The sequence below is a fragment of the Elephantulus edwardii genome, unplaced genomic scaffold (genome assembly GCF_000299155.1).
Source record: "Elephantulus edwardii isolate Elephantulus edwardi_28Jun2011 unplaced genomic scaffold, EleEdw1.0 scaffold00003, whole genome shotgun sequence".
NCBI classification, from domain to species: Eukaryota; Metazoa; Chordata; class Mammalia; order Macroscelidea; family Macroscelididae; genus Elephantulus; species Elephantulus edwardii.
Genome location: NW_006399753.1, coordinates 28863726 through 28874023, shown reverse-complemented (window position 1 = coordinate 28874023; position 10298 = coordinate 28863726). Strand labels below are relative to the sequence as shown.

Genomic DNA, 10298 nt, shown 5'->3' with positions numbered 1-10298 from the left:
AACAAAGCTCTTTATAGCTTGGACAATAGACAACAACATAATATATGGAGAAAGATCTGAAAATGTTAATTATTTCATTCTACTTAGATCTACAATCAATACTCTTGGTACTGAAGATCATGGGATCAGGAGACACATAGCTTTGGGAAGTCCATTGTCAGGAATCTCTTGAAAATACTGAAGAACAATGGTGTCAGAGACTAATGGTGACAATGACTAAGACTGATTCAGGCTATCATCTTTTCAATTACTCAGTGCTTTAGAATGTTAACTGACTTCTTTGCTAGGCTTCCAAGGCTGTAATTTTTGCAGAAGGATATTACTCCTGAAGTGGCCGGTAGATTCAAACCACCAGAGTGGTGAGGCTTAACTGTGCAAGTCTATGCAGACTACATCATCAGAGATGAAAGAGATAAGATGACAGACTTCTTTTTAAGCTTTTTGTTTCATTACTGTTCATTTGTAACTGCCACATTTATTTTCAGACTCATATCTAACAGTGAATATGACATTTTTTTTTGCCTCTTCTCCCTCTTTTCTACAAAGAAGGGAAGTAAATGCAAGAATTTTTTTTCCCTGGGACAAGAGTAGCAGGATCATTTAAAAGGCCATTATTTTATGCCGTAAATGTTCACAGCTCTCTAATTTATTATACAGCTGTCAACATGTATATTCAGCTTGATAATAATGTTTCAGCTTAACAGAGCCTCTTGGAATTATTTATTATTAAATTTCATTACTTTTGAAAATGTTCATACTGATTAAGCCCACCCTTTCTCATCTCCTACCACATTTAGATCAATGGCAGTGTGATGAGAAGAAGAAATTTAAGTTAACTTGCTTTATACAGGAACTATCTTGTCAAATCTTTAAATATAATTTAATGAAATGTCTGTTAATGTAACTATCGAAAGTGGAAAAACTCATTTATAAAATCAACCAAGCATACCTGTAGTACATTTGCACTCTCTGACATGACAATAATTACTTAAACATTTTGGAATGCCTTTGTGGGGAGAATGTTGTGAGTAGAATTTGCCAAATATTTGACCACTATGTAAGGCACTTCTTTCCTGGGGCAAAAACTTATTTCTCAGGGCTCAAATGGATGTAAAAATGTCATGACAATATTAAGTGATATAGAGCTGTAATGTGCTGTATATTAACAGCTTTTAACCATGACATTTTCTCCAAAATTCTTGAGGACTTTCCCCCCCTTTTTTCTTGTGTACCTTTGAGCCTGATCCAACAAGTGCAGGAGGAGATTGCCACCCCTTCTTTAGAGGAGCAGCTGGTGAATTTGAACTGTGCACCTTCAGGATCGCAGCACAGTTTCTTGCCACTAGACAACCAGACTATAGTGTGCAAAACTTGACAATAGGAGTCTATTATCAATATTGCCATACAAGGTCACTTAGACAGTGACTTCCTGAAGGGAGAGGAAAGTCAGTGTCTCCAAATGCACATTACAGTTTCAATACAAGACAAATCAAATGCACTGCTATCTGGTTCATTTTGACGCAGAGAGACCTTCCATCTGGTTTCCAAGGCTAGAGATCTTAGAGGGATAAGACTGCCCACTTCTCCCTTGCAGCAGCTGGCAACTTTGAACCACCAACCTTTTAAATTAGCAGCTCAATGTGTAAAACACGCTGTTGTTGTTAGGTGCCACTGAGTCAAGTAAAACTCATAGCAACTCTATGAGCTAAACCCTGTTCTATCCTGCACCATCCTCACACTTCCTGTGGCAGTCATCATGTCAATTCACCAGGTCGAGGGTCTTCTTTTCCTTCACTAATTCTTCACCCTTCCTAGCATTCTTCTCCATGGAATAGCCCCTTCTAGCAACATACCCAAAGTATGTGCAAGAGAGCCTCATCATCTTTGCCTCCAAAGAATACTCTGGCTGCACCCTCTCCAAGACATATCTGTTGGTTCTTTTAGCTGTCCACAATGCAGCCTTCAGTATGGATTGTATCTCAAGGTCAGGAAAACAAAGATTCTTGTCCATTGAACCAATAGGCAACAATGGATGGAGAGGAGCCTATAACTGTCAGCAGCTTCATCTTGCTTGGATTCACAATTAACACCCTTGGTAAGAGCAGTCAGGAAATAAGGAGATACACTGCACTAGTAAAATCTGCAGTTAGGGACCTCTCCAAATTACTGAGGAGTAATAATGGCAGTTTGAGGGCTAAGGTGCATCCAATTCAGACCATACACTTTCTGATCATTTGCTATGCATCTGCGCACTGGACAATGAATAAGGATGACAGAAGAATTGATGCTTTGGGGCTGTGGTGTTGGAGAATAGCAGAAGCACTATACCATCTTATAACACAGATATCAGTAAGATTGAAGTGTAAGTCAGTGAAACAGATTAAGCAAAAAAATCTCCAAAGGCAAGTAAGAATATCTTACTTTCAAAATAATGTTGTTGTGTGTTTTGTGTACTGTGAAGTCAAAATCGACCCATGCCCCATAGCTGACCCTCCAGCAGGTTTTCAGAGGCAGTTAATTGCAAGGGGGGAAATTGTTTATCCTTCTCCCGTGGAGCAACTGGCGGCCTCAAACTGTGTCCCGTCCTGACTGCAGTGCAGCTTCTTGTCACTGGGTCACCATGCTCATTTGGAGTAATATATCCAACTTGCTATGCCTTGAAGAGCTGACAATGACTAGGGATAATAGGAGAATTGATGTCTTTGAGCTCTGGTGATGGAGAAGAGTATTAAATGGATTGCTAGGAGAACAAACAGGTTCATCCTAGAGAGGGTGAGACCAGGTTGCTCCTAGGAAGCAATGATTCTGAAGCTTCGTCAGACCTACTTTGGACTTGTTGCAAGGAGGGACCAGTCCTTGTAGAGGGATATCATGCTTGGGAGGGTGGAGGGACAGACAAGAAAGGAAGACCCTTGATGAGTTGGATTGATTTATTTACTGGGGTAATAGGAGTAAGTGTGTCAGATAATGAGATTGACACCAGATAGAGCAGGGTTTAGGGCTGTTTTAAATAGTGTCACTAATGAATCAAAGGCAACTCAACAGCACATAACAACAACAAACATCCAACCTTGGACTTCTAATACTACAGGAGCCACAATGCTATTTTATATTGTGGCTGACTCTGAGAAGAATGGGAATCCCAGGACACTTGATCATGCTAATGCAAAACTTATATTTGAACCAGGAGGCAGTTGTCAGAACAGAGCAAGGAAACACTGCATGGTTCAAAATTGGGAAGGGTGTATGCCAGGGATGTGTCCTGTCTCCATACCTTTTCAACCTGTATGCAGAGCAGATCATCCGGGACGCTGGGCTCTATGAGGAGAAATGTGGCATCAGGATTGGTGGAAGATCCATAAACAATCTGCATTATGCAGATGACAACCTGGTTGCTGAAACTGAAGAGGACCTGAAGCACTTGCTGCTGAGGGTCAGGGACTGCAGCCTCCAATATGGATTGAGGCTCAATGTCAAGAAGACAAAGATTCTCACCACTGGACCAATTGGCAGCATCAGGATGAATGGTGAAGAGATTGAGATTGTTCACAACTTTAGTTTGCTTGGCTCCACAATCAACACTCTTGGAACTAGCAGCCAGGAAATTAAAAGATGTATTGCCATGGGAAAGTCTGCTGTTAGGCACCTCTCTAAAGTACTCAAGAGCAACGGTGTGTCTCTGGAGGGAGACAAAGGTGTGTCTGGTACAGGCCATGGTCTTTGCAATCACTTGTTATGCATCAGAGAGCTGGACAATGACCAAGGATGATAGAAGGAGAATTGATGCTTTTGAGCTTTGGTGTTGGAGAAGAGTGCTGAAGGTGCCATGGACTGCGAAGAGAACAAACAGATTCATCCTGGAGACGGTTAAACCGGGATGCTCTTTGGAGGTAAGGATTCTGAGGCTTCGCCTGACATACTTTGGTCATGTTGTAAGGAGAGACCAGTCTTTGGAGAGGGACATCATGCTTGGAAGGGTGGAAGGCAGGCGCAGGAGGGGAAGGCCCTCTGGGAGATGGATTGATTTGGTGACTGGGGCAATCGGGATGAGTGTGTCGGAGGCAATGAGATTGGCACAGGACAGAGTTTAGAGCTGTTGTACATAGGGTCGCTATGAGTCTCAAGCGACTCGATGGCACATAACAACAACAACAAGTTAGGTATCAGTTTAAAGGTTTGTCCTCTTCATTTTTGGTGAGTTCTCTGAAGGTAATGACCTACTGAATTTCATTTTCTCAGCAACTAGACCAGTATCTAAAGTATACTAGGCAAGCAATGAATGCTGAAGAAATCAATTGGAGATAGAGAAAATACACATGTTCTAAAAACAAAGGTATGTGCTGGAAATTGGTTTCACATTCTTTTGTCACTAAAACAGAAGAAAGTATGGTGAAGACAGAGAAAAATGTTCAGAATTATTCTAAAATGAAGGGTTATTTTATAGTCTTTATTTCTTACTATTGTGGTTTGGTTATACTTACTTAGCCAAATGTAGACAGCCCATTAGGCATTCTATAAGACAGAAAGAAATACATAAAATACATTCTCTGCTCATAAGTGCCTTACTGTCTGTTTCAAATGCATGCAAATTCTACAAAGCTCACTTCACCCTTTCCTCAGAAATGTAAAAATTTGTGAGAACTGCTCGCCATGTGAATCTACTTTTTTTTTCCTCTCTCCTTGGAAAGTTTCATTGAAAAGGCATATTTTAATGTGCTCTTTGAAGAACAGCAAGCTTGCGAATAAGTGAAGGAAGCCTTGGATAAGAAAAAGGCTACTGCTAAGAGAGTAGATATGAGAGAGTGGGCACACAAGCCCAGTCAACAGGAACATGATGACGGCAGGGACCTGAGGGAGGGAAGGACAGTAGAGGGAGAGAAGACAGGTTCACACTCAGGCAGGGCACTGAGGGTTAAAGACGAAATGAGAAGCAATGAATTGAGTGAAAATTCACTTGTACAGTTGTAGTCATCTGTGCTCCCAACTAAAATGATTTAAATTATTATTGTGTTCAAATAAGGAAAGAGTAAAGGAATGGATTCCCTGCCCCCCCCCAAGAAGTACTTCCTATGCTATTATGTGTCAGGCACTGGGTCTTGTGTTTAACATCTTTCTGTCCTATGACAATTTGTTTTGTAAGAAAACTGAAGCATAGAGAAGTTATTTGTCCCAAAGTCATAGAGCTGGTAAGTGGACTCAAAGCCCCAGTCTTTCTGTGGCTAAAGTTTATGGTCTTTTTAATGCCTACCCTATGCATTATGACCCAAGGGTTCCTTCCACAGACACATTGAATATACTATTTCTCTAAACAAAAGCTGTATTACCTATTTAGTTGAATGGTGGTGATGAGATGCATGTGTTTTTACACACACACATAAATCTGTAAATCTATATTACATAGTGATTGAACAGCAATTTCAAAACAAATTGCAAAATACAAGTAACTACACAGAAAGTAATTTCAGTAAACTCCCATGGAAAAACAAATTCTGAAGTAGGAAAGAAAATAAGACAAACCACTACCAACATATTAATTTTGGAACTCAAAAATGTTAAGTTTCTTAATCACCTAATCTATTTCTCTATCATTTTACAATTGCTTTCTCCCTCACCTTTGATGCTTCTCCACAGGCATAATTGTGTCACGCTCAGATAAGATTGTGATAGAGAGAGCATTTAACTTAAAACACCTCTGAAAAGTGGGGTCATAAAAGCAACTTCTAGAAGATGCTTCAACAGAAGAGTGTTGAGGATTGACTGATACAGGCACTGTCAAGGATTTAACATGAGATAGACTGGACAATTCCAGAGTTAAGCTCTGACTCACGTAATAGCATGAGGCATGGCTGAAATTCCACATGACTTTCCCATCTCTAAGTTAAAATTGGTAATGTCTTCAGTTTCTGACCTTCTACAATGTGTTAGTGAACATTAATCTCTGCATCAAAATTCTACATGACACAGACTCCATAAAAGCCAAACTGTGAAGAATTAGATTCAATCAGGAGGAAAAATATAGATCAAGCAAAAACAAACTTGTTACCCAGAGTCAATTCCAACTCATAGTGACTTTTCGAGGGAGTAGAACATTCCCCCTAGGCTTTCTGCAGCTGTAATCTTGTGGAGGGAGACTCTCCCATTTTTCTTAACAGAGAAGTTAATGGGTTCCAACTCTCAACATTTTAATTAGCAGCCCACCATCATCATCATCATTTAACAATGAGCCAGCCGTCTTCAAATGAAACTAGCAGAGAATTGGGATGTTCTTCCTGTTCTGGAGAATTGTTCTTTTGCATTAAAGGCCCTCACATTGAGAGATGCACTGGCAGTATCTTAGTCGAGGCATTAAACTACCCACAGATCATATTCAACAGAGAGGATGGCGTCCTAGGAGGCATTATAGTAACTCTGTCTAGGGGAAAAGAGTCCTTTAATGAGCAAGCTTATGTGTTTAAGTTAAAAGCCCATGATTTGAAAGTAAATCTCACAACTTCAATGTTTTCTTTTTTTGTAGCATCAGAACAGCAATTTCTTTTATTTCATTTTCTCAATCATTGCAAGAGGTAAATGGTGCAAAGAGCTTCTGTTAGTGCCTGATACTCAACGAAGCCTCCAAAACAATAGTCATTCCTGGTATTGCTTGATTTCCTCCATAGTACAGTTAAGAAAATAAAAGTGGGTTCTTTTTCGCAAGGGGTTTGTTGCCAGAATAAAGGTATTGATGAATACCATCTCAAAACCTAACCCGAAATGAGAAAGGATATCAACATCATTGTCACTGGACACGTCCACCACTATTGGCCACCTGATCTACAAATGTGGTGAGATTGACAACAAAACCATTAGAAAATTCGAGAAGGAAGCTGAGGTGCTGCAAAAGGGCTCCTTCAAATACGCCTAAGTCTTGGATACACTGAAAGCTGATTGTGAGCCTGGCTTCATCATTGATATCTCCCTGTAGAAATTTGAGACCAGCAGGTACTATGTGGCCATCATTGATGCCTCAGGTCACAGAGACTTTACCAAAAACATGATCACAGGAACATAGTAGGCTGACTGTGCTGTCCTAATTGTTGCTGTTGGTGTTGGTGAATTTGAGGCTGGTATCTCAGAGGATTGGCAGACCTATGAGCATGTCCTTCTGGCTTACATATTGTGTGTGGAGCAACTAATTGTTGGCATCAAGAAAACTGGCTACAACACTGATTTCTGGTTGGAATGGTGGTAACATGCTGGAGCTAAGTGCTAACATGCCTTGGTTCAAAGGATGGAAAGTCAACTGGAAGGACGGAAGTGCCGGCGGAACCACACTGCTTGAAGCTTTGGATTGCATCCTGCCACCAACTCATTCAACTGATAAGCCGTGCATCTGCCTCTCCAGGATGTCTACAAGATTGGTGGTTTGGTACTTGTGGGCAGAGTGGAGACTGGCATTCTCAAGCCTGGCATAATGGTCCCATTTGCCTCAGTCAATATTACCACAGAACATAAAGTCTGTTGAAATGCACCATCAGGCTTTGAATGAAGCTTTTGCCTTGTGACAATGTTGGCTTCAATATTAAGATGTTTGATTTGGCAACGTGGCTGGTGAGAGCAAGAATGACCCACCCATGGAAACAGCTGGCTTCACTGCTCCAGTTATCTCTTTGTTATCACCAGTTATCATCCTGGTCACATCAATGTTGGTTATGCACCTATACTGGATTGCCACACAATACATGTTGCTTGAAAGCTTTCTGAGCTCAAAGATTGATCACCATTCTGATAAGAAGCTGGAAGATGGCCCTAAATTCCTGAAGTCTGGTGATGCTGCCATTGTTGACAGGGTTCCTGCCAACCCCATGTGTGTGGAGAGCTTCTCTGACTACCCTCCTCTGGGTTGTTCTAGTGTCTGTGACATGAGGCAAACTTGCTCTGGGTGTCATCAAAGCAGTGGGCACGCAGGCAGCTGGAGCTGGCAAGGTCACCAAGTCAACTCAGAAAGCTCAGAAGGCTAAGTGCCCATTACCCCTAACACCTGCCACCCCAGTCAGAATCAGTGGAGGAAGAACGGTCTCAGAACTGTTTGTCTGCACTGGCCATTTAATAGTAAAAAACTGGTTAATGATAACAATGCATCGTAAAACCTTGAGAAGGAAAGGAATGTTTTGTGGACCATTTGTTTTCTTTTTTTCTTTTACAAGCGGCAGCTTTATTAGTTTTTAAAATCAGTACTTTTTAAATGGAAACATTATATGTTGTCAAGTCACTTGTGACTCATAGCAACCTCATGTAAAAAAGCTCTAAAACCTGCTCTATCCTGTGCAAACCTTATTGTCTCTGACACACCTACCGCACCACCCCAGTGACTGAATAAATCCATCTCATCCAGGGTCTTCCTCTCTTGCATTGTCCCTCCACCCTCACAATAGAAAAACTGATGAGTCAAACTGACTATAAATTAATGTTCACAGTAGAAAAGAATCCATGTTCTGGGAAAAGGAAAAAAAGGAACAAATACGTTTTAAAATGTAAAATTTGGGGGATTTGAGCTGCTTAGGGCCATTTCACAATATTACAGTTAGTTAAAAATAGCTTTCTTCTATGCCAGGAGCACACAGCTGTAGTTCCAGTTTGATCTGGACATCATACTTCACTGCCTAGACTTCACAACAAATCTTCAAACTGGAAAAGTCACTGGAGTAATTAAGATGTTTAATTGGAGAGAAAAGCATATAATTCACAAAATAGATCTAATTAGCCCTCAGACCACTCACCGATCCAACACACAATATCTAAAATAATTGTAAAAATTCCTTAACACACTCTTTGCTAATAAAGAAGAGAAATGTATTTTTAAAACATAACATCTGCTATTATCTTCTACCTTAACTGTATCCTAGTAGAAAATATTTTTACTTCTTGACACTTTACCCTATTCTCTTTAATGCCTCACTTCCTTAAACTCTTTTAAGCTTGTTTTTTATTAATTATACAAATCATTAGTATTAAAAGGCAATATAATGGCTTCAAGATGTAGCTTCACAGACTATCTGCATATTTAATCAACTTCTTCTAAATTTTTAATCAGTGGAGTCCAGGTTCTTGTCTTGAAGCTTAACTTGATAACAAACCTACCAACTGGTAGAACTAATTGGTACAGAATCAGTCAATAATTTATAAGGAAGTAGAAATGTATCTATATATATATGTGATGTTACAAAGGTATTTTATTCTAAGAAACCAACCACAGTTGTTTCTGAGAAGTAACAGCAAAAGGAACACGCGGCCCTACACATATATGGTGCGCTGGTGACATCCTCTGGCTGTCACTTAACTATGGTTCTGATTCTTCGGCTTTTAGTGCAGAACTTAAAACAAGAATCGGTAGATTTTGCATATTTCCATCTTCCCTTAATGTTAACAGGAGTTGTCTTAACAGATAAAACCATTACATCCAGCATATCATGTGTTTAAGATTTAAAAGCTTGAAATTCAATAATACGCGAGAATCAATCTATATGTTCTGTGCTAGACTGACTCCATTGAATTTCTTCACTGCTGTGAGTTTGAAAGATGACAACTGTAAAGTAGGAGAAAACATCTTCACTGGTCCTGTGATCAGGGGAAATCAATACCTTCATTTTACACTAACAGGAATTTGGTGAGCTGCCTTACTGCCATGATTTTGAAGGAAGTGAAGCAAATGGCAAAAACTAGCCCTGGGCAGGTGTGGACGGATGCAGAGTTTGGCCAGCCTCCGCTTCATCTGGGCTGTTCATTACGGATGCGTATTTCTCCACTCATTCCTTAAGAATCTTTTCTTGCCCTCTCTTTTTTAAAAAATTACTCATTTTCTATGCCCCCTCCTTCTTCGATAAAATAGTAATCTTTTGTCTCTACAAATGTTCTTATTCTGTATCAGTGAGTGGGTTTATTTCACTTAACATAATATTTCCAAGGTTGATTCATCCCTTGGCATATATCAAATTTTCATTCCTTTGGGAGCTGAATATATCTATATCTCATCTATATCTATTTCTATATCATGTATATATCTAATCTATCTCAATCTAGATATATAAGCTGTCTATATATCTGTATCTATGTTCAAAACAAAACTCAAATCACTGCCATCAAGTCAGAACCTACTCAAAAGTGACCCTTCAGTTGGTTTTCAGAGGCTATAAATTGCATGGGAGAGGACTAGCCATCTTTCTCCCATGGAGCTACTGGTGGATTTGAACCATCTGCCTTTGGGCAGGGAGCATCACTTCTTACCACTAGGGCATCAGAGCTCCTTCTCTTTTATATTTTAT

General features: G+C 40.0%; 1 pseudogene; it reads left to right on the top strand.

Moving 5' to 3' along the window:
* The first annotated feature begins 6750 nt into the window (after positions 1-6750).
* Positions 6751-9699, top strand: LOC102849653 (annotated as a pseudogene).
* The last annotated feature ends 599 nt before the right edge of the window (positions 9700-10298 follow it).